Consider the following 24,392-nt stretch of genomic DNA (forward strand, 5'->3'; position numbering starts at 1 on the left):
TGCTGACCCTTCTCCTACTTACCTTTGTGCTCCTTCTGTCTTTTCCTGTTCCTTGCAGACCCTTCCTGCTCATTTCTATTCATTTCTGCTCCTTCTCCACTTTACATTTGTGCTCCTTGCTGCCCCTTTCTGCTCTTTGCAGACCCTTCCTACTTTTTGCTGCCCTTCCTGCTCATTTTTTGCTATTTTCTGCTCCTTCTCCTAATTCACGTTTGTGCTCCTTCTACCCCTTCCAGCTCATTGCTGCCATTTCCAGCTCATTGCTGACCCTTTCTTCTCCTTCTACTTTACCTTTGTGCAGCTTTACCTTCCAGCTCCTTGCTGCCCCTTCCTGCTCCTTGAGGTCCCTTCTGCTTTCTGCTCCTTTGCCTACTTTACCTTCCTGCTCCTTGCTGACCCTTCCTGTAGGCTGTCTCTCCCATCCCTCACTAACCTGATTTGTAGGTGGATCCCCCCATCTCTCACTTACCTGATCTGTAGGCTGTCTCTGCAGTCTGGGAGTTGCTTTCTGCACTATGTGCTGCTCCCCTGCGGATTCAGTCAGGAGAGAGAAGCAGAGATAAGATGTAGTTTCCTATCCCTGCGTCTCCACACACAGCACCACCTACTGGCCGCGCGGGTACGGCAGTGTATTCTCAATCTGAAAATAAAAATACCGGCACAAGCTGAAAAATCCAGCTACACTCTGCAACACTCATCACTGCGTCTGTATTTCAAATCCATGAAGGGTTAGTTAGGTGTGTAGATCACTATATGTAAACCTACCTGCTGCAGAAACCTATCCCCCCCCCCCCAAAAAAAATGCAGATTCTTTCTAATTCATTCAGAGGTTTTTTTTTCCTGATAAACACAACATTAATATCTTCAGAGATGCAAGCTTGCTTACGAAATGCAAAGTAGCCTGGTTAGTTCTTCGTTATTGCATTATGGTTGTATCTCATAGTTGTGTCTTTTTGCAATCTCATCATAACACATACACAATAGATTTTTCTATCTAAGCTTGATACTTCCTACTGTAGGCTGCTACTAGAAGAAAATGGAGGTGGTGGGGATGGTAGACCTGTGTTGGCCAGCAACTCAATGTTTATGATTTATGCTGTGCTCTTACAGCTTGGCTCTTTCCTCTGCAAAAGTAAATTACTTCAATACCCTCATAACCACACTCTCCCACAAACCCAAATGACTATTTCACACATTTAACTCTATTGTTCCTCCTCCTCCACCTACTAACTTAACCGCACAAACTTTGCAACTCACTTCACTGACAACATGTCTACAATTAGAAAAGAGATCTCTCCTTCCCCTTACAATACTTCCCCCAACCTCACTCCTTCTGCTGTTTTATGTTCATTCGCACCCGCTAGAGTAGTTGAGGTTTCTGATCTGCTCTGGTCCTCCTGCTCCTCCGCCTGCTCCCTTGATTCTACTCCCTCGCATCTCATCTGTAGTCTGTCTCCTTCTCTTGCTTTGCCTCTAACTAAAAGTCTCACTCTCCCTTTCCTCTGGCATATTTCCTTTACCCTTCAAACATGAAACTGTAACTCCAATTCTAAAAAAGCCCAACATTGACCCTTACTCCCCATCCAACTACTGCCTTTTTCCAATTCTTTGCTCGATCCACTTCAGTTTGGTTTCCACGTCAAGCACTCTGTGGAAATGCCTCTGACCAAAGTATCCAATGTTCTACTCGCTGCAAAATCTCATGGTCACTACTCTTTTCTAATTGACTTTTCTGCTGCTTTTGATATTAGTGCTCATCAACAGCTTCTTCTCGCCCTCCAAAATTTTGGTCTGCAAGATATTGCTCTCTCCTGGTGCTCCTCCTGCCTCTCCCAGCGCTCTTTCAGTGTTTCTTTCTCTGTCTCTGCTTCTTCTCCCCAACTCCTCTCTGTTGGTGTCCCACAAGGTTCAGTCCTTGGTCCCCTACTGTTCTCCATCTATACTGCCTCCCTTGGTAAACTCAAAAGCTCCTTTGGCTTCCAATATCACTTCTTTGTAGATGACACGCAAAGCTGTCCTCCCCTGATCTCTCCCCACTACTAGTGTCTCTGCTATTTCTAATTGAATGGCTACCCACTTCCTTAAGCTCAACTTGTTCAAAGAAGAACTTCTGGTCTTTCCTCCCTCAAGTGTTGTTACTCCTGTGTCTGTCTCCCTCCAAGTCAACGGTGCTACCATCCGCTCCACCACGCAGGCTCGCTGCCTAGGTGTTCTCTTTGACTCCAACCTCTCCTTCACCCCTCATGTCTAGTCGATCGCCAAATCCTGCCACTTCCATCTCAAAAACATTGCACATTTGCCCCTACTTAACGCCAGATGCGGCTAAGGTGCTGGTCTATGCCACTGTCCTCTCGCCTTGACTACTGCAATCTGCTTCTCAGTGGTCTTACATGCTCCCAACTCGCCTCATTGCAGTCAATAATGAATGCAGCGGCGAGGCTCGTCTTCCTGTCTGCTCGCACCTCCCACGCCTCACCCCTCTGTCAGTCCCTGCACTGGCTTCCTGTAAGATATAGGGCTCAATATAAAATTCTTTTTTTTGCTTTCAAATAACTCTATAATGCTACTCCCACCTATCTATCATCCCTAATACACAAATATGTCCTGTCTAGGCCCCTACGCTCTGCCGAAGGCACGTCTATCCTCTGTTCGTACTCCCACCTCTGCTGCTAACATTCAAGACTTCTCTAGGGTGGCATAATTCCTGTGGAACTCCCTTCCCTTGTCCGTTAGACACTCACCCAGTCTCCACTCCATCCCAAAAAATTACTTTTTCACAAAAGCATAACTAAACTGTTAATGACTCCAGAAGAAACCCTCACTAAGTCTTCATTGAATACTATTCTACCAGTCTACTTCCATAATACTTCCTTTACCTTTTGTGCCACTTTTCCCAACTCCTTCTAGCATGTAAGCTCATTGAGCAGGGCCCTCAACCCCTGTTTCTGTGTGTCAAACTTGTCTGTTTACAATTACATGTTTGTTAGTTCATACATTGCAAAGTGCTACGTAATTTGTTGACGCTATATAAATATAATACAAATCAGGAACTTTTGCAGTCAGCACCCTTAAAGCAGGCATATGCCTCTAGCTGTATACAAAAATCACCCTTATTAACACAAGTGCTTGAAGAGCAAAATAATAAACTAAGCTTTTTACGAACAGGTTCCCTCGGTAACCTTCCCAGCTGGTTACCACAGTAGTAGAAATATATGTATAAGGAAGAAAGGGATACAGCTGAATATCTAAAAAGAATATATCAACAGGAACATATTACAACAAAAAGTCAACTGATATGCTTGTTATAGATTGCACTCACAAGATGAAGACTTTAAGATCGCCTTAAAGGTGCCTTCTCTGGATAATCGGGGCTTAGTTGACCTCCTCACTGTCACTGATGTTCCCGATTCAGGAGCCGAGAAAGGTCAGGAATCCATGTAGGATAAAAAATGTTTTGTCTTGTTTATTGGACCAAAAAGGAACATAAATAATTATCAGTAATATGAATATAAAAATATATATCGAGCCCAGGTCCTATGCGTTTCATTCATGTATGAACTTCCTCAGGGACCTCCAACAAAAAACAAAAAAAAGAAATTTCAGTATACAATTAAAGATAGATCTATCTCTCTATATATATGATATAGAATACCAGTACAGGCAATAGAGAAATTAAGAAAAAAAAATCAGCAAGGCAATAGAGAATTTAAGAAAACATTTGAAGCCCCTATATCTAAAATCCAATACATATCCACCAGAAATGAAGGGGCTATCCCAAAAGAAAGGAGAGAGAGTGCAAATAGTACTAATTAGAAGGAATAAATCCTATGCACACGCCCTAAGAACACAGCCCAGCCCAGATACAGAAAGATTAGACTATCCAGAGAATAGTGATAATTTTGTATTCTCAATAGAGAATTTAAGAAAAAGTCTTTTGAAACCCTTATATCTAGTAGACATGTGCAATTAATTTCTGTCCAAATTAAATTTTGGCAATTTAGACATTCAGATGTTTCCGAATTTCGGAAGTACTGAACCAAATTGCTGAATTTCGGAAGGGTTGAAGTGCTTTGGATTTCTGTAAAAAGTGGCAAAACAGGAGAGGAAGGGAACAGTAAGAGAATGATGACAGGAATCTAACCCTAACCCCAACCCTACCAGGGTTACGGGTAGGGATAGGGTTAAGGTTAGGGTATTGCGAAAGTCCTGAATTGCGAAAGTGCAAAAGTCCCAAATTGCGAAAGTGCCGAACCAAATACAGAGAATAGTGATAATTTTTTAGAAAGGGCAAAAGCACCCAGAGAAAAACCAATCACAAATTATTTCCAACCCCGAATGGGAAATTGGGAGCATCCAAATCGCTTAGCACCTTTAAGAACAGATACCCGGTTAAAAGGATGAGAGCAGACGAGGACATAGCCTCGCACACGAGGGAAAAAACTTTATTAAAAAAGGAAACCTTCAGAGGTATTTTCAATTCATCGGGTATACCCGTTTCAGACCTAGAAATAGGATTGCTAGAAAAGGGTCTAAAACGTGCCCCAAATAAAGGCGTAAATGAGTTTGATCTATATAGACCTTACATTTATTAGAGGTTTTATGGTTATGGTTTTTGAAATGTCCTATAGTCCCTAAAATAGTAGATTCTGAAAGTATTACACCTGCACATGATCACTTCAAATGTAAATCCCATTTCAATCCAGTGTTTAATAAAAGCCCTTTTTTGGAAAACTTTGAAGCCATAGTGAAAAATGAATTCAAGAATATCAACAAGAAACAGAAAAAGTATAATTTAACCAAGGAAGAAAGAGCTTGTTTGAGAACTTTAACAGAAAGAGAGGATAACATATTCAAAGAAGCTGATAAGGGAGGGGGAATAGTTATTATGCCGAAAAATTATTTAAAGGAAGAAGGAAATATTTTGGGAGATCGAAATACATACCACGTTTTAACAAGATCCCACAGAAGAATTCAATAAAACATTAAAAACATATTTGAACATAGCAGTTAGAGAGGGTATCACTTCTTCAAAAAAAAAATCTGGATTTTTTATTTGAACAATTTCCCAACATTTCAATTTTTTATTTCCTCCTGAAAAATCCATAAAAAATTCTTTCCCCTCCCCCCGACGTCTCATTATTAGTGGGATTAGTTCCATAACAGCCAAACTTTCTGTGTTCATTGATTTTTATCTCCAGAAATATGCCCAGGAGGCCCGGTCCTGTGTAAAAGATACGTCACTTTTTGCAAGAAATGGAAAATCTAGAATGGATTGAGGACTTTAGCTCAGAGGACTTCTCTGGATGTAACCTCCTCATATACAGTCATAATTTAGGCTTGGAAGCTATTAAATCCGTTATTGACCAAGATACCAACATTTCCCAGGGTTTGCAGGACTTCATTTTGTTAGGTGTTAAAAAATTTATTTTAGAACACAATAATTTTTTCTGAGCGTCTTTTTAGTTACAGATTAAAGGTTACGCCATGGGTAGAAGGTTTTCCCCAGTTATGCCAATACCTACATGAGGAGGTGGGAAGAGCATTGTGTGGTCTGAGCATGACTGAAGGGGTCACCTGGTACTATGGTGGTGGTATATCGATGATATTATTTGGAAAGGGAAGCAGTCACTATTTGATAGTTTTGTTGTGTATCTCAATAATAATAAATACAACTCAAGGTTCACCCCAGTATGGAATAAAACACAAATTTACTTTTTGGATACACTCTATCAAATGATACATTATAACTAAGTGTTTCTTTAAGCCGACAGATGGTAATAGTTATGTCCATCGAACTAGCTGCTACCATCGGCCGTGGCTGGAGGGAATAACAAAATTTAATTAACCAGAGTCAGACGCAATTGTTCCACCATTCAATATTTCAAGACACAGATGTTAAACACAAACGTATGCAAAAGGACTACAATAAAAATAACAAACAAATTAGGGAAATGTCAAAAGTGAAAAGAAACGATCTCCTTATGGATAGCAATAAAATTATGGATAATGGGCAATTTGGATATGCCTTCATGACAAGATATAATTAAAATACACAATATAGAGACATTAACAAATGCTGGCCAATTTTATTGAAAGACCCGAGTAGCGCTTTGAGTTTAAAAAATAGATCAAAAGATAAAATAGCAGCTGCTTAATCTGTATAACTAAATTCTCAGCGGTAAAAAGGTAAAAAACGTAAATGGAAAACACAACAAGTAATATGCCACAATCTGTACATATATAAAAAATTCATATATAATATCAATGGAATGTCCAAATTCTATAAATAACTGGCTCTGTCCATAGATGGTTCACACATGAAGAGTTCTGCCCATACAGCAAATGATCTGAAATGTACCTTGCAAATATTAGATGCAAAGGAATTCTATAGTGTGAAGAATACAAATCTGTATTTGTAACACTATAGTGCCCTCTTGTCCCCCCTTCCTCACGCTCACCCTCCTGCGGCAGATATAGGGTTAAAAATCCCTTTATTTACTCACCCAGTTCAGTGTTGATGATCCTCAATGCTGGGTTGGTGATCCACCTCCTCTTATGTGATCCAATGGGGGACCTAATGTGCATGTGTTGCGAGCATTAGGTCCTTTCCAATAGGATAGCATTGAATCAATGCTTTCCTATGGGGATTTTACTGACACTGGATGTCTTCATGCAGAGCGTGTGAATGTCCAGCATTGTTTAAGGGGCTCAGAGTCTGTTGGAATCCTGTAAGCACCTGTAGTGGCTGTCTGATAGACAGCAACTAAAGGCAGTCTTAGTCCTACAAAGAAATCTTTTGCAGATTCTCAAAAACCGCAATGATTTACATTTTATGACTAAGTGGGACAGGTAAATTGCACCCAGGCCACTTCAGTGAGATGAAGTGGTCTGGGTGCCTATAGTGTCCCTTTAAGAAGAGGGAACATTGTTCAAACCACTCAAGTTATATAATCTGATCGATTCTACTATCAGATCCTAATCTGATTCAGGCTTTGGGGTTGGTGTCCACTCCAAACTCGCTCTGGCATCTCAAATGAGACTTTACATAGTTACATAGCTGAAAAGAGAGTTCAGTCTTTCTCACATATGTTTTTGCTGTTGATCCAAAAGAAGGCAAAAACCCTAGTCTGAAGAAAAATTCCTTCTTGACCCCAAAATGAAAGTAAGTAATATCTCCTTGGATCAAATACAAAAAAAAAAGTCCTGTGCACAAACTCCCATCACTCCTGGGCGGCAGCAATGACCATAGTACACATCAGCCCCAATACATACAGGTAACTTTTTCTCCTTGGATCAAGCAGCTCTTACCCCACTAATTAGAAATGATATCCCTGTATATTATGTTTTTGAAAGTATTTATCCAATTGCAGTTTAAACATCTGTATGGACTCTGATAAAACCACCTCTTCAGGCAGATAATTCCATATCCTTATAGTTCTTACTGTAAAAACAAAACAAAACAAAAACCTCTTTGCCTTAGACTAAATCTCATTTCTTCCAGCCTAAATGCATGAGCTTGTGTTCTATGTATAGCCCTGTTTATGAATAGATTTCCATGTATTGGTTTGTACTGGCCCCGAATATATTTGTATAATACATTTGTTATTATATTTGTTATCAGGTCCTCTCTAAAGGGGGCATTTTTCCAAACTAAAGAGACTTACATTTTCTAACCTTTCATAACTTTGTAGCCCATATACATTTTCTAGTGCCAATAAATCCTTTAGGACAGGTGCCCAAAATTGCACAGTATATTCAAGGTGTGGTCTTACCAGTGATTTATAAAGAGGCAAAATTATATTTTCATCCTGAGAATTTATGCCCCTATTTATACATGACAACACCTTACTGGCCGTAGCAACTGCCGATTGACATTGCATATTGCTGCCTAATTTGTTATCTATAAAAAATCCCAAATCCTTCTTGTGTGTTGATCTCTAATACACTACCATTTAGGGTGCATTCTTTAACTTTGCATTTCACTACATTAAATTTCATCTGCCATTTTAGTGCCCAGTCCCCCAATCTATCTAAATCCCTCTGCAGCAAAGTAATATCCTGCTCACATTTTATTGTGCAAACACTGAAACATGGCTTTCAATGCCTATTTCAAGATAATTTATAAATATGTTAAATAGAAGCGGTCCCAAAACAGAACCCTGAGGGGCACCACTTACCAATTGTCCAGCTTGAAAATTTACCATTTTAACTCATTGTACTCTAGCCTTGAGTCAGTGTTCTACCCAAGAACAAGAATATTCATCTAGAACAATTTACTTTAGTTTGAAGACTAACCTATTGTGAGGAACCATATCAAATGCCTTGGCAAAATCCAAGTAGACCACTGCAAGACCCTGATCTATACTTCTACTTCTTCGTAGAATGCAATTAGGTTAGTTTGACATAACCTATGTTTCATAAAACCATGTTGATGATTGCTAATAACAAAGTTCTTCTCCATGCATTTCTGAATTTTATCCCTTAATAGCCCTTCAAATATTTTCCCAGTCACAGAAGTTAAGATCACATGTGTCAGGGTTCTTACCCGATGTGGAGTCCGGTATGCAGAGATATACGCTCACCCTTGCAAATAAACACAGAACAAGGTGACCAGGTAAAAATCCACCTAGCCTGTGAGTCTGTGCAGGGATATAACTCCAAGTTGCATTACAGGCAAGGACAAGTAGAAGAGTAGTTGTGGAAAGCCAAAATGAGGGGAAGCCAGAAGTCAGAGAAAACAATGAGAAGAGCCAAGGTCAGGAGCCGGGGGCAAACGATCTTTATACACAGAAACAGGAACCAAAAACGTAAACCAGAGTCAATGAACTGACAAAAATTCCCAGGGCAAGGCAGTGCTTATATACCCAGCTAATTAATGATCTGCTTCTTTCACGGGTCAAGTCCAGCCCCCAGTGCTTGAGACAAGTCAAGGATAACCATTAAGCAGAAACAAGAACTGAAGTGTGGTCCAGAGGCAAGACAACAGGACTAATGCAGAAAGAGTCCAGAGTTCAAACCCCCTGTTGGGCACTTTTGGGGTGACCATGTCTGGATGTCACGGTGAGAACCGTAACAGGACCCTAATTTTAAGAATGCCCTCCAGGTGTGAACTGGTTGTTCACTATTTCCCTCAAGGTCAGAATTGCCTTCTTCCTCTGAGAGGTCGAAAACATTTTCTGGCAGGAGGTACATTCTCCCATAGGCATCCATGCCATACGTACGGCCTTCTTCCAAATTAATGGGAAACACAGCACCTACTTAAAAGATGAACTACAGAGGTTCACTTATTTCCACACTTAGCTCCTTAAGTTCTCATGGGTGAACACCGTTAGGCCCCGGAGTTTTATTTACATTAATTTTCTTTAACTGCTGTAGCCATCCAGTCTTGAGCCATCCAATCACAAGTTATCTGCAAGTTTTTTGCAGCAATCATTTGCATATCTCTTGCCATAGTATTCTCAATAATATATACTGAGGAAAAATAGTTTATTTTTAATTCCTGCCTTTTCTTGCTCTTCATTGACTAACAGACCCATCTCTGTTTCCAATGTACCTACACTTTTTTTAGAATTGATGTACTTGAAATTTTTGGGGGGTTGGTTTTGCTTTCTTTGGCTATCAATTTCTCATTTTCTAGTTTAGCCACTTTAATTGCCTTTTTGCAAGCATTATTGACTTCCTTATATCTTATATAGGATGCCTCTGATTTGTCAGATTTAAATGCTTTAATTGCCCTTTTCTTATTTTTAATTTCTTGTTTTACTTCCCTACTAAGCCACATTGGTTTCCATTTGTTTCTTTTATATTTATTACCTAATGGTACATCCTGAGAAATGTACGTTTCTAATATTTGTTTGAAGATATTCTATTTATCCTCAGTGTTTTTTTCGCTACAGAGTTTATGCCAGTCAATATATTGTAGAGCTGCCCTAATCTTATTGAAATTGGCTTTCTTAAAATTATACGTTTTAATCTACCCCACGTGTTTTTTTTATTTTTTTGAGTATATTTCAAAAAACATGATATTGTGATCACTATTTCTCAAATGCTCCCCTACTTGAATGCTGGTCAAAAGATCAACATTGTTTGTTATAACCAGATCCAGACAAGCATCCTTTCTAGTTGGTGCTTGTACCAGTTGTGACATGAAGGTGTCATTTAACACATTCAGAAACCTGATTCCCCTTGTTGAACTACTAGTCCCGGGTAATAAAATCTCCGATAATTAACGTGTTACCCAGATGTGCATCTTTCCCAATTTGCTCTAACAGCTGTTTTTCCTCACTAATTTTAACATTAGGGGGTTTATAACATATTCCAACCAATAATTTATTTATCTTTTTTTGCCCCAAGCAGATATCTACCCATAAAGCTTTTCATAGTTTCCTTGTCACACTCCTTATGCCTGAGATTTAACTTTAACTATGGGTTGACAAACAAACATACCCCACCACCCTTCATGTTTTTCCTATCCTTCCTAAATAATGTGTGTGCAAGTTAACTGCCTAGACCAGTGTTTCCCAACCCAGTCCTCAAGGCACACCTACCAGTCCAGGATTTAAGGATTACCCATTTTTGTCTAAGGTGTTTTTAGAAAAAAAAGAAAAAACACCTTAGACAAAACTGGGTAATCCTTAAATCCTGGACTGGTAGGTGTGCCTTGAGGACTGGGTTGGGAAACACTGGCCTAGACAATAGAAAAAGCAAAGAGAAAAAAAGAGGGAAAAAGTTTAAAATAAAAAAATTAAACCTGCTTTTTAACTTGTAGCTTAGCAGAGTTGCTTTGTATTAAACTAATACCAACCACAGTCCACAAAATGTTCTCCAAGGAACTCCTTGCTTATATAGCCACATATATAATTGCTAATTGAACATTTAAAGATACACTGTAGTCACTATAACCATTTCATCTCTTTGAATTGGATATAGTGCCTGGCACTGTCCCTCCATTAAGTGTTAAACCATAATTGAGTAATTTTACACTAAATAAGGCTCTCTGACCACTCAAAGTCTGGCCCCTTTTGGGTGTGTGGCTAAGGCAGAGATTACACACTTCCTTGTTGTCATACCCATTCATACCATAAGTTGGAGTTCTAAAAGGCTAAAAGCAGTCAGTTGACACTCTCAGCCGATCACAGCTACCCATTGCTGCTCAAATACTTATTTTAATTAGCAAAAACAGCACAGAGGAGATGGGCTGCCAGGGACTCTCAATTCAAAACTGTTTCATGCTGAATGAAATGACAGTACCAGGGTACTCCAGACACTATAACCAGGTTAATGAGATGAAGCAGACACATTGCCTACAGTGTCCCTTTAATGAACGCAATTCATCTAATTTAAAACAGCTGGCACTATAAAGTGAGTCAACAATGAATCAGTGTAATTCCATCTAAACAATTGCACATGTTTTAGTCAATTTGTAATTAAAGAAATGTTGCAAAAGAAAACAACCCTTTATTGATTTTATCACAGTCTGTACAGATGTTTAACCCCTTAACGCCGTTACGGCGTTCTATGCCGTCGCGGCTTTAAAGGGCTTTAAAGCCGTTGCGGCGGCATAGAACGCCGTAGCGGCTTGCAGCCCAGGTGGTCCGGCGGTACTCACCTCCGCCGCGATCCTCTTCTGGGGGGCTGCCTCAGAGTCCAGGCAGCCCCCCCACGGCAAATCAGGCCCCCCCTCTCAAAGAGCGATCACATGGCCCCCTATAGCTGGCTGTGGATCTGCCAGCAGGGGGGCTGTCTGAAATATCAGACAGTCCCCCTGCTGGTGGGAAGAATTAAAAAAAATAATTAGACATGTGTAAAATTAAAATAAATGCATTTTTATATATATAATATATGTATATATATTATATTTACAATAATAAATAAATAAAATTATTAAATCAATAAATAAAATATTGAAACAAAATTTAAAATAAATTATATATTCATATGTAATTTTATTCTAACTGTATTTTGTTATTAATATATATATATTGATAACAAAATACACTTAGAATGACATTCTATATATATATATATCTATATATAAAATACAAATAACCGCAAATATATATAGAGAGATAAATACATATAATTACATAATAGATTACATTAGTATACACGTAGAATTTAAATACCTATAAATGCATATATATTAAAATTCTACGTGTATATTTAAGTAATCTTTTAACATAATTATGCCATTTGATTAATTAAAATTTGATTGACATGCCTGACAACACAGGGAGAAAGTGCAGAGAATTTAATTCGCAAGCACTATATTTGACCCTGTAACTCTCCAAGACATCATAAAACCTGTACATAGGGGGTACTGTTTTACTCAGGAGACGTAGCTGAACTCAAATATTACTGTTTAAAACTGGTAAATTATATTACAACGATGATATTTTAAGTAAAAGTGAAGTTTTTTGCATTTTTTACAAACAAACGGCACTTTTATGGACTATATTATTGTTGTAATATGTTTTACTGTTTTAAAACACTAATATTTGTGTTTAGTGAAGTCTCCCGAGAATAACAGTACCCCCCATGTACAGGTTTTATGGTGTTTTGGAAAGTTAGAGAGTCACATATAAGGCTTGCATTTCATTTTTTTCACATTGAAATTTGCCAGATTAGTTATGTTGCCTTTGAGACCGTATGGTAGCCCAGGAATAAGAATTACCCCCATGATGGCATACCATTTGCAAAAGTAGACAACCCAAGGTATTGCAAATGGGGTATGTCCAGTCATTTTTTAGTAGCCACTTAGTCACAAACACTGGCCAAATATTAGTTTTTTGCTTTTTTCACACAAAAACAAATATGAACGCTAACTTTGGCCAGTGTTTGTGACTAAGTGGCTACTAACAAAGACTAAACATACCCCACGTTCAATACCTTGGGTTGTCTCCTTTTTCAAATGGTATGCCATTATGGGGGTAATTCTCATTCCTGGGCTACCACACCGTCTCAAAGGTAACATTACTAATCTGGCAAATTTCAATTTAAAAATGGAACGTTCTATATTTGACCCTTTAACTTTCCAAAACACCATAAAACCTGTTAATGGGGGATACTGTTGTACTCGTGAGACATCGCTGATTACAAATATGTACATTTTTTTGCAGTAAAACCTAACAGTATTATGACATTTACAGCTAAAATGTGAGGCGGAACTACAAATTTTTAAAAAAATTTAACATTTCTCACAGTTTTTTTAATTTTATTCATAATAAATTAGTTTTCATATATAAATATTTGATATGGAATGAAAGCCCTGTTTCTCCTGAACAAAATGATATATAATAAGTGTAGGTGCATTTAATATGAAAGAGGTGAATTACGGGTGAACAGACATATAGCGCAAATTCCAGTTTTTGTTTACGTTTTGTTTTGATCAGAACGTGCACTATTGACTCCGTCCTGAAGGGGTTAAACAGCAATTGGATAAATGCAAAAACATAATATTCAGTGATATCATTTTTAATTAGTTGGGTAATAGCTGATCCAAGTTGAGGTCTAACTGACATTCTGGGGTCAAGAAGGATTTTTTTTCCTGGTTTGTTTTTTCCTAGTTTCCAAAGTTTTTTTTTGTGTGTGCAAAAAAACAGCAAAAACAGATGTGAGAAAGGCTGAACTTGATGGATGCATGTCGCTATGTTACTATGTAACTGCACCAAATCAATTCATTTGAAAGTAGTGGTTACCCATATTGCTCAATGTGGTTTCAATTTATTTATTTATTGATTTAGAAAATATTTTACCAGGAAAGATACATTGAGATTTCTATCATTTTAAAGTATGTCCTGGGTCCACAAAACATTGCATTAATACATTAGGGTACAATAAAATACAAAAACAATATTAATCCACAATATATACAACATTTAACATAAAACAGGTAGGAAATATATAATCAACCATGACAGGTGCATTCTGTTTTGAGATATGTTGAGAGGGATGTGCAGGAGGTTGTTCCATAATTGTGGTGCTTTGTAGGAAAAGGAGGATCGAGCTGCTTTCTTTTTGTATTGAGGTAGACTAAATAAGGGGCTGGTACTGGATCGGAGGTAATAGGAGGTGGGAACAGTCGGGGAGAGCATTCCGCTCATGTATGGGTGGGTGTTTCCCAGAAAAGCTCTTATTTTTATATTCTTTTTCTTTTCCTTCTATTATGCCTTCCTTTCCCTTTTTTTTTCTATCTAATTTCATCTTTTAGTGTTTAGACTTAGCTTTGGGCAATAAAGTCTGATATTTTGGAACTAGCACGATTCTTTTCTTTTTTCCTCCTTGCCTTTCCCTTTCTTTTTCCTTTTCTTTTCCGTTTCCCCTCTCATTTCCTTTTCCCTTTCTTTTCTATTCCATCCCTTTCCATTTACCTTTTCTTTCCTTTTCCCCCTTTTTTTTCTCTTTTTATGGCTTTAGTTCTCTCCTTAACTGTTTTCTTCTTTTCTTTTATCTTCTCTTCTTTATAGATCAATTTCTTCAATTTCTCTCCGCTTCTTTCTCTCTCTCTTCTTTCTTTACCTACCTGGCTTTTTAACTTGTGTTTTTATTCTTACTCAATAAGTTAACATATATGTAAAATATGTGATAATATTATATTAATAAGAGAAATAAATATCTGTAATGTTATCAGCTCTGTGCAGTTAGTTTGCAAAAAACGGAATTATCCTATTGTGTTTCAATTACTGTGACAAAAACAGTCCCCTTAGACCAGCGGTTCCCAAAGTGTGGGTCGCGACCCACTGGTGGGTCGCAGGGCGATCCCCAGTGGGTCGCGCTGACCCACACATCCAGGGCCGCCGGGCAGTCAGGCATGCAGACTGACACCAGGAGGGAGCCCGGCAGCTTGCCCTGTATGCCGCCGGGCTCCCTCCAGTCAGTCTGCCAGCAGCTCCGGTCTGCAGCTCCGCCGGGTGCAGAGCTGCAGACCGTGTGATAGAAGTCTCGCGAGCTCCCATAACGTTACCATGGCAACACTCAGGGAGCTCGCGAGACTTTTATTACACTGTCTGCAGCTCAGCACCCGGCGGAGCTGCAGACCGGAGAGGTAACCCACCGGACCACCAGGGAGACACTGGACCACCAGGGATGTTTAAAGAAGGTAGGGCACAGAGCCCAAACAATGCCCCCCACAGCAATGTAACCCCTTCTCTGTCTACCCCCCACCCACTGTAACCCCTTCTCTGCCCCTTCCTCCCCCTGTAACCCCTTCTCTGTCTGCCCCCCTCCCCCGTAACCCCTTCGCTGCCTGCCCTCCCCCCCAATGTAACCCCTTCTCTGTCTGCCCCCCTGTAACCCCTTCTCTGCCTGCCCCCCTCCCCCCAATGTAACCCCTTCTCTGTCTGCCCCCCTCCCCCCCAATGTAACCCCTTCTCTGTCTGCCCCCTCCCCCCCAATGTAACCCCTTCTCTTTCTGCCCCCCTCCCCCCCAATGTAACCCCTTCTCTGTCTGCCCCCCTGTAACCCCTTCTCTGCCTGCCCTCCTCCCCCCCACTGTAACCCCTTCTCTGTCTGACCCCCTCCCCCCAATGTAACCCCTTCTCTTTCTGCCCCCCTCCCCCCTGTAACCCCTTCTCTGCCTGCCCCCCTCCCCCCCAATGTAACCCCTTCTCTGCCTGCCCCCCTCCCCCCAATGTAACCCCTTCTCTTTCTGCCCCCCCTCCCCCCCAATGTAACCCCTTCTCTGTCTGCCCCCCTGTAACCCCTTCTCTGCCTGGCCTCCTCCCCCCCACTGTAACCCCTTCTCTGTCTGACCCCCTCCCCCCAATGTAACCCCTTCTCTTTCTGCCCCCCTCCCCCCTGTAACTCCTTCTCTGCCTGCCCCCCTCCCCCCCAATGTAACCCCTTCTCTGCCTGCCCTCCTCCCCCCCACTGTAACCCCTTCTCTGTCTGACCCCCTCCCCCCAATGTAACCCCTTCTCTGCCTGCCCTCCTCCCCCCCACTGCAACCCCTTCTCTGCCTGCCCCCCTCCCCCCACTGTAACCCCTTCTCTGCCTGCCCTCCCCCCACTGTAACCCCTTCTCTGCCTGCCCCCCTGTAACCCCTTCTCTGTCTGACCCCCTCCCCCCAATGTAACCCCTTCTCTGCCTGCCCTCCTCCCCCCACTGTAACCCCTTCTCTGCCTGCCCCCCTCCCCCCACTGTAACCCCTTCTCTGCCTGCCCCCTCCCCCACTGTAACCCCTTCTCTGCCTGCCCTCCCCCCTGTAACCCCTTCTCTGCCTACCCCCCACTCTAACCCCTTCTCTGCCTACCCCCCACTCTAACCCCTTCTCTGCCTCCCCTCCCCACTGTAACCCCTTCTCTGCCTACCCCTCCACTGTAACCCCTTCTCTGCCTACCCTACCCACTGTAACCGCTTCTCTCCCTGCCCCCTCCCCCACTGTAACCCATTCTCTGCCTACCCCCACTGTAACCCATTCTCTGCCTACCCCCACTGTAACCCCTTCTCTCCCTGCCCCCTCCCCCCACTGTAACCCCTTCTCTGCCTACCCCCCACTGTAACCCCTTCTCTCCCTGCCCCTCTCCCCACACTGTAACCTTTTCTCCCCCTGCCCCCCCACTGTCGCCTTTTCTCCCCCTGCCCCCCCCACACTGTAACCCTTTCTCACACTGCCCCCCACACTGTTACCAGTACACACACTCCCTCCCACACTGTCACCCTCACCTCCTGTCTCTGCGTGTCCTTTTGTGTCAGTGTGTGTCTGTATTTGTGTGTCTGTGTGTATCTGTGTACATGAGTGTCTGTGTATCTGTGTGTGGGAAACTAAGTGTCATTGTGTGTATCGCTGTGTCAATGTGTGTATTTGTGTGTATACACTGCACACATACTCCATACAAAAACCATGCTTACATTGAAACACACATTGTGTATATGTATATTTTATAAACACAATATACACACACTGCATCCACTACACACACACACACACACTGCAATCAAACGCAAACATTACATACAAATACACCCCTGCATTAAAACACTAAAATGATCTACAAACACCCCTTCATTCAAACACCAACACTACACACAAAAAGCACACCTGCATTTAAAGTCCTACACTACATATACAAACACCCCTGCATTCAGATGCAAACATTACAAACAAGTACACCACTACATTCCAATAGCAACAGTACATAAAAATACACTCATACATGCACACATATACTTAATACAAAAACATGCTTACATTCAAACACTGCTCACAAATATAACCCTGCAATGATGTGCAAATGGTAGATCTCCATCTGGCATATTATTGTTGAAGTTCTCCGACAGATGGAGATCTACCTTTTGGCCACACTTTCACTAGATGGGGGCCCAGAAAACATACTTGCACCACGGTCCTCTCTACATTAGTTCCACCACTAGGATAATCAACGTGAGGTGCCTGGATGAAAGAGCAGGACAACAACATTTCTGATTCTGAGTTTGTGAGTAAGCAGTTGTATGTCTCTAAAACTGATTGCCATGATGTGTAAAGTTTCTGCCTCTAAAACTGCCATGATATATCAAAATTATGCCTCTAAAACTGCCATGTTATGCCAATTTTATGCATCTAAAGCTGATTGCCATGGTGTGCCAATTTTATGCATCTGACTGTTTGCAATGGTGTGCCAATTGAATGCTTCTGAAACTGATTGCCATGATGTGCCACGTTTATGCATCTAAAAGTGATTGCCATGATATGCCAGGTTTATGCATCTAAAGCTGATTGCCATGGTGTGCCAAGTTTATGTATTTAAAGCTGTCATGATGTTCCAATTGTATGCCTCTAAAACTGATTGCCATGATGTACCAATTTTATGCATCTAAAACTGATTGCAATGGTATGCCAATTGTATGCATCTAAAGCGGATTGCCATGGTGTGCCAATTGTATGCATCTAAAGCGGATTTCCACGGTGTGCCAATTGTATGCTTCTGAAGCTGATTGCCATGATGTGCCAAGTTTATGCATCTAAAAGTGATTGCCATGATGTGCCAAGTTTATGCATCTAAAAGTGATTGCCATGATATGCCAAGTTTATGCATCTAAAGCTGATTGCCATGGTGTGCCAAGTTTATGTATTTGAAGCTGTCATGATGTTCCAATTGTATGCCTCTATAACTGATTGCCATGATGTACCACTTTTATGCATCTAAAAGTGATTGCAATGGTATGCCAATTGTATGCTTCTGAAGCTGGTTGCCATGATGTGCCAAGTTTATGCATCTAAAAGTGATTGCCATGATATGCCAAGTTTATGCATCTAAAAGTGATTGCCATGATATGCCAAGTGTATGCATCTAAAGCTGATTGCCATGGTGTGCCAATGGTATGCATCTGACTGTTTTCCATGGTGTGCCAATTGAATGCTTCTGAAGCTGATTGCCATGATGTGCCAAGTTTATGCATCTAAAAGTGATTGCCATGATATGCCAAGTTTATGCATCTAAAAGTGATTGCCATGATATTCCAAGTGTATGCATCTAAAGCTGATTGCCATGGTGTGCCAATGGTATGCATCTGACTGTTTTCCATGGTGTGCCAATTGAATGCTTCTGAAGCTGATTGCCATGATGTGCCAAGTTTATGCATCTAAAAGTGATTGCCATGATATGCCAATTTTATGCATCTAAAGCTGATTGCCATGGTGTGCCAATTGAAAGCTTCTGAAGCTGATTGCCATGGTGTGCCAAGTTTATGTATTTAAAGCTGTCATGATGTTCCAATTGTATGCCTCTAAAACTGATTGCAATGGTGTACCAATTTTATGCATCTAAAACTGATTGCAATGGTATGCCAATTGTATGCATCTTAAGCGGATTGCCATGGTGTGCCAATTGTATGCATCTAAAGCGGATTTCCACGGTGTGCCAATTGTATGCTTCTGAAGCTGATTGCCATGATGTGCCAAGTTTATGCATCTAAAAGTGATTGCCATGATATGCCAATTTTATGCATCTAAAGCGGATTGCATTGGTGTGTCAATTGTATGCATCTAAAGCGGATTTCCACGGTGTGCCAATTGTATGTATCTAAAGCGGATTGCTATAGTTTGCCAATTGTATGCCTCTGAAGCGGATTGCCATGGTGTTCACTTTTTAAAATACGCATTAAAAGCAAGTGGGTCTCGAAAAATTACCATTTTGAAAAGTGGGTCTCGGCCCATAAAAGTTTGGGAAGCCCTGCCTTAGACACTTCCCAATCATCTATTATTATTGATACATCTTAACATAGTGAAATACACAGATAATGTTTTTTTTTAAAATAATAATAATAATAATAATTATCTTTTTTAATGTCTAGCATACTTATTTATATTCTTTATCTATACAGTGCATGTGATGTGCAAAAAATGTAATTATCATATTGTGTTTCAATTTCTTTGACGAAAGCAGTCCCTTTAGACTTAATTAATTTATCAACATACCACTTCCAAATCATCCATTATTATTGATATATCTTAAGATAGTGAAATACACAGATCATATATATATAAAAAAAATTATAATTCTCTTTTTCAATATATAGCATACTTTATATTCTTTATGTATATAGTGCATGTGGTGCCTTATTAGGTATAAACCTAAAATTAGTAAATAAGTGTAATAAATCTATCTTAGTGATCGTTCTTGTTGCAGAGTTCTCTAGGTTCTTCTTAGCTTTTACCATTTGTATTTCAAATTTATCTAAAATTGGTTGTATTCAGCCATTCTCTTGCCGTATCATAAGTCTTAAATGATAAATGATATCGCTGAATTTTAAGTTGTATTTTGTTAATATCTGGAAGATTGGGGAGAATTATCTTCCTTTTGTTCTTGTGGTATATGAGAAATCTGGAAGAGCTTACATGTCTTTACATTTTTCTTCAGTAGGTTTATTCTTTTTCAATGATGATAAAATAAGATTCTTGGTTTTGTGTAAACGAAATGCTACTATGACATCTCTTGGGAAATTATTTTTACCATTAGATGGTTTAAAAATTCTGTGTTCCATTTTGATATCATGAGAATCTAATGAGATATTTAGGACAGAATAAAATTCTATCATGAAGTCTCTTAATTTGTCGTCTGTAATATTTTCTGGGATGTTTCTAAACCTTAAGGGTGCGGTCTTCCCAGTCTCTTCCAGTGACAATATTTTTGCCTCCATTTTATTATGTATTTCTCCAAGTATTTGAAACTGGAATTCCAAATGTAATTCTTTCTCTTCAATGCTTTGAATTCGGGTGAGAACTTTAGAAATGTTGCTTTTAAGATCTATAGCATTCTCTTGGATTTCTTTCTTTATTTCTTTAAGTGTGTTATCCAGAAGATATTTCATTATTTCTGGAGTGATATTGTTTGAATCTGAAGGAAAAGGTGCAATTGGGAAGGAGGAGTCAAGAGAATGGTCGTCATTAACCTCTTGATTTATTTGAGGTGAGAAAAGGGTTGATAATCTCTTTTCTTGTTTGGTAGCTTTTTTGTCATTTTTTGTATTAATTTTAGGATCTTGAAAGCATTTAGTAGCTATTATGCTTTCTAATTATATTAGATCTGCAAAAAAAAAAAAAAAACGTGCACTGAGAGGCAATTACCAAGAGGAGTAATTCGCTAAAATGAGAAAATGTTCTTCTTATTATTAGCTATCCTTATCTTCTGCTTGATCTCTACTTTGCTGAATCTCTTCTCTTTATCAGCATTTCTTCCTCGATTTTCCTCTTTCTTTTAAACTATCTCCATATATTGGATATTTAGTTTGGTTTATTCATATTCTCTTTCTTGCTCTTTATTCGATTAGCGTTCTTTTCTTTTTCTTTTTTTCTTCCTTCTCTTTGCCTTTATATCTGTTCTTTGCCTTTGTCTTCTAGGGCATTCCTTTTAAAGTTTTAGTTTCTTTGTTCTTATTCTTATCTTTAATACTCTGAAATAAGAATTTACTACATGTGGCTAAAAAAAAAAAAAGCAAGACTCTGAAAGTCTCAGAGAATTAATTCTGAGGTTAATTTCTTAAGTGCTGCAAAACAGTTAATAGGTATGTAAGTTTACAGAAGTCCTTTGCCCCCATATGATTTAATATGAAGCAGCAGTAGTTTACCTACTAGAACATCATTTGAAGTTACTTCCCTTTCACTTTATTTGAGTTCTTTTGGGGCTGTTATTATGGTTCTTCTCTACTTTAATCACCTTAAAGGATTTGCAGATTCCACTCAGCAGACCCAATTAAAAAAGAATTAAAGTCTTAAGTAGATAATGATGGTCTAAATTTGGTTTCTTAGATGGTAATTTGCATAGACCGCTTATTTGATATGTAGAATTATGGAGTTTTTATATCTCTTATGAATTAATATGGGACATTCCTTGCCAGACAGTTAGGTCCTTATCTGCGGTTGCACTTCCTTTCAGTTATCTCTTTCCATCTCTTTTCTGTTATTCCTTCATTCTTCTTCCTTCTATTTCTCACCTTTTCTCTCTTTTTCCTTTTTTCCTTCCCCTCTTCTGCTCTGTCTCTTTGTCTTTTCCTTTCTCCTACCCTTCCCGGTCCATATATTATTTGAGTCGAGTTTGTAGGATCTTAAGTATTACCTTGTTGGCATGTGAAATTAATGCAATTGTTAGATAATTGGAGCACTCTTTGGCATTGCCTTTTTTTGGGATTGGGATGACTGTTTCCAGTATTTTGGCCACTGTTGAGTTTTCCGAATTTGTTGGCATAAGGCAAGCAGAATTTTCACAGCATCATCTTGCAGAATTTTGAATAGTTCAATTGGGATTTAATCAACTCCTACAGCCTTGTTATCAGCAAGGCATCCTAGGGCCATCTCACTTTGCTCTCCAAGATTTCTGATTCCATCTCATTGGACCAACTATTGAGGTCATTGTAGCGGAGAGGCAGTATAATCCACAGATCTCCACTGGTAGACAGGAACACAGGCAATAATCAGCATAGGCAGGTACAGCATACAATATTCCAGGTAGCGTAGTAAGAATCCTTCCCTCCCAAGAACTAGACGAAACATAGGCTGGGAGTCAACTGAGTGCTTTATTCCAAGTTGCAGCATTTATGCAGGTCCCCATGCAAGGGGTTTCCATAATGACATAGCAGGGGTATTTCCCACATTTCTCCCATCATGCATTGCATTTCTCCCATCAGGCACTGCTGGACGAGAGGGATGCTCCCACTGAAATATACAGTTAAGTGGATTATCCCCTCGTGCAGCAGAACTGACAATTTACATTTAAAATACATAACTTGGGTAATATTCGGTACATTAACATGGTTGGACGTTCGGTAGATAGCTGGGGTCTGAGCGCACATTTCGTGAAAGTACCGCTCTGATCCCAGCTTGTCTAACCGAATGCCGCACGAAATACATCTTATACTTTTGCTTGCTTCAAACTACCGATTGAGCTTAGGAGACCACATTACTGAAAGACCGGGGCTCCCGAATGGCTTGGAAGTCCAGCGGTATTCGTGCCATCGAGTAGCCGATTTTAGTTCCAGGCGCTTGACGACCAAATACCGCTGGACGAACAAAGGATCCAAAATGGCCGACCGCCGCATGGTCGGTAGTCGAACGACGGCCACCCTGAATACTCTTAAAATACCGATTGCAACATTGTTGCAATCCTTAATTGAGGCCACACGACCTCCTGTGTGTGGTCTCCATTCGGTAGTCTGTTTGTTTCACGAATGGTGTTGAAATTCACCGTTCGTGAAACGATTACCTGAAGGCTGGCGGTTTGCATGCCGCCAGCATACGAATGCTAGCATTCCCCTGAACCAAAATATACATAATACATACACGCTTGGTTCTTTTAAAGGGATATACACATACATTAACAGTGGTTATACATACAGGACAATATATAGTGGCTGTATTTGCCACAGTCATCACTGCTGTTAAGATCCTTCCTGTATAGATCTTCAGTGTATTCCTGCCATCTCCTCTTCATCTGGTCTTCTTCTGTTAAGTCCCTGCCTTTTTTTGTCTTTTATCACACCCACTTTAGCATGAAAGGTAATTTTTAGATCCCCAATTTTCTTGAATAGATCTCTTGACTTTCCCATTCTGTTATCTATTGTAGAATGTGTCCTTGTCTCTTCTTGCTATCCTTTGGAATTCTGCATTCAGTTGGACAAGTTTTTCCGATCTCCACTACCTTTCGCTTTCCTTCTTTACTGGGCTATTTTTAAAGCCTCATCAGATAGCCAGTTTACCTTCTTAGATTTCTTTCTTTTGGGGATATTTTTTATTGTGGTTTCCTGGGTAATATTGCAAACTTCGGTCCAAAGTTCTTCAGCCATTCTATCGTCCATGTCTAGTCCCTCAAATCTATTCTTTACTTCCACTGTATATTCACAAGGGATATTATTTATGTTGTATGGGATTGGTCTGATGGCTTTCCCTCTTTTCTTCAGTTTAATTCTGAACTTTGCAATGAGAAGCTTATGGTTCAAGCCACAGTCAGCTCCAGGTCTTGTTTTTGCTGACTGTATAGGGCTTCTTCATCTCTGGCTGCAAAGTATATAGTCAATCTGATTTATATATTGTCCATCTGGTGATATCCATGTGTAGAGTTGTCTCGGAGGCTTTTGGAAGAGGGTGTTTGCTATGACCAGAGAATTATCTTGACAGAATTCTAAAAAATTCTGACTTGCTTCAGTATTGAACTCCAAAGCCAAACTTGCCAGTTATTCCAGGTGTCTTTAGGTTCCCTACTTTAGCATTCCAGTCTCCTATGAGGATAGTAACATATTGTCTTGGTGTTATATCTATCATGTGTTGGATATCTTCATATAACTGGACAATTTCAGCCTCTTCAGCATCCATGGTTGAAACACAAACTTGGATCACTGTGATGTTAAATTGCTTGCCTTGAATTCAAATTGAAATCTTTCTGTCATTTATTGGATTGTAGCCGAGCACTGCTTTGCCCACCCGATGATGTACGATGATGGCTACTCCATTTCTTCTGTGGGATTCTTAACCACAGTAGAAGATGCGATGGTTGTCTGATGTGAAATGTCCCATTCCAGTCCATTTGAGCTCACTAATTCCCAGGACATTGATGTTTAACCTTGTCATCTCATCACATCCAATTTGCCTTGGTTCATAGTTCTAACATTCCAGGTTCCTATGTTAATTGTTGTTTGCAGCAGCAGACTTTTCTTTCTCCTCCATATACATCTGCAGTTGGGTGTCCTCTTGGCTTTGGCCCAACTACTTAATTAGATCTGGTGCTACTCGTACTCACCCTCTGCTCTTCCTCAGTAATGTGGTAGGCACCTTCGGACCTGAAAGTCTCATCTTCCAGTGTTATATCGTTATGTCTCTGGTTGTGCTTGTCCATATAGTTATCTTAGCAAAGTTAATGGAGTGGGTTGCTAGTTCCTTCTTCAGTGTACTGTGATTTGTCTGACTT

The 24,392-nt window shown here is 40.0% G+C and overlaps 1 protein-coding gene and 1 pseudogene across 1 annotated transcript in view; one reads left to right on the forward strand and one right to left on the reverse strand.

Moving 5' to 3' along the window:
• The window catches only part of LOC134570823 (carboxypeptidase O-like), a 467,541-nt gene that overhangs the window by 33,388 nt on the left and 409,761 nt on the right, over window positions 1-24,392 (forward strand). The gene's annotated exons all lie outside the window — the stretch shown is intronic.
• On the reverse strand, window positions 23,146-24,320 carry LOC134571265 (craniofacial development protein 2-like; annotated as a pseudogene).

Source organism: Pelobates fuscus, chromosome 8 (assembly GCF_036172605.1).
Source record: "Pelobates fuscus isolate aPelFus1 chromosome 8, aPelFus1.pri, whole genome shotgun sequence".
Taxonomy (NCBI): domain Eukaryota; kingdom Metazoa; phylum Chordata; class Amphibia; order Anura; family Pelobatidae; genus Pelobates; species Pelobates fuscus.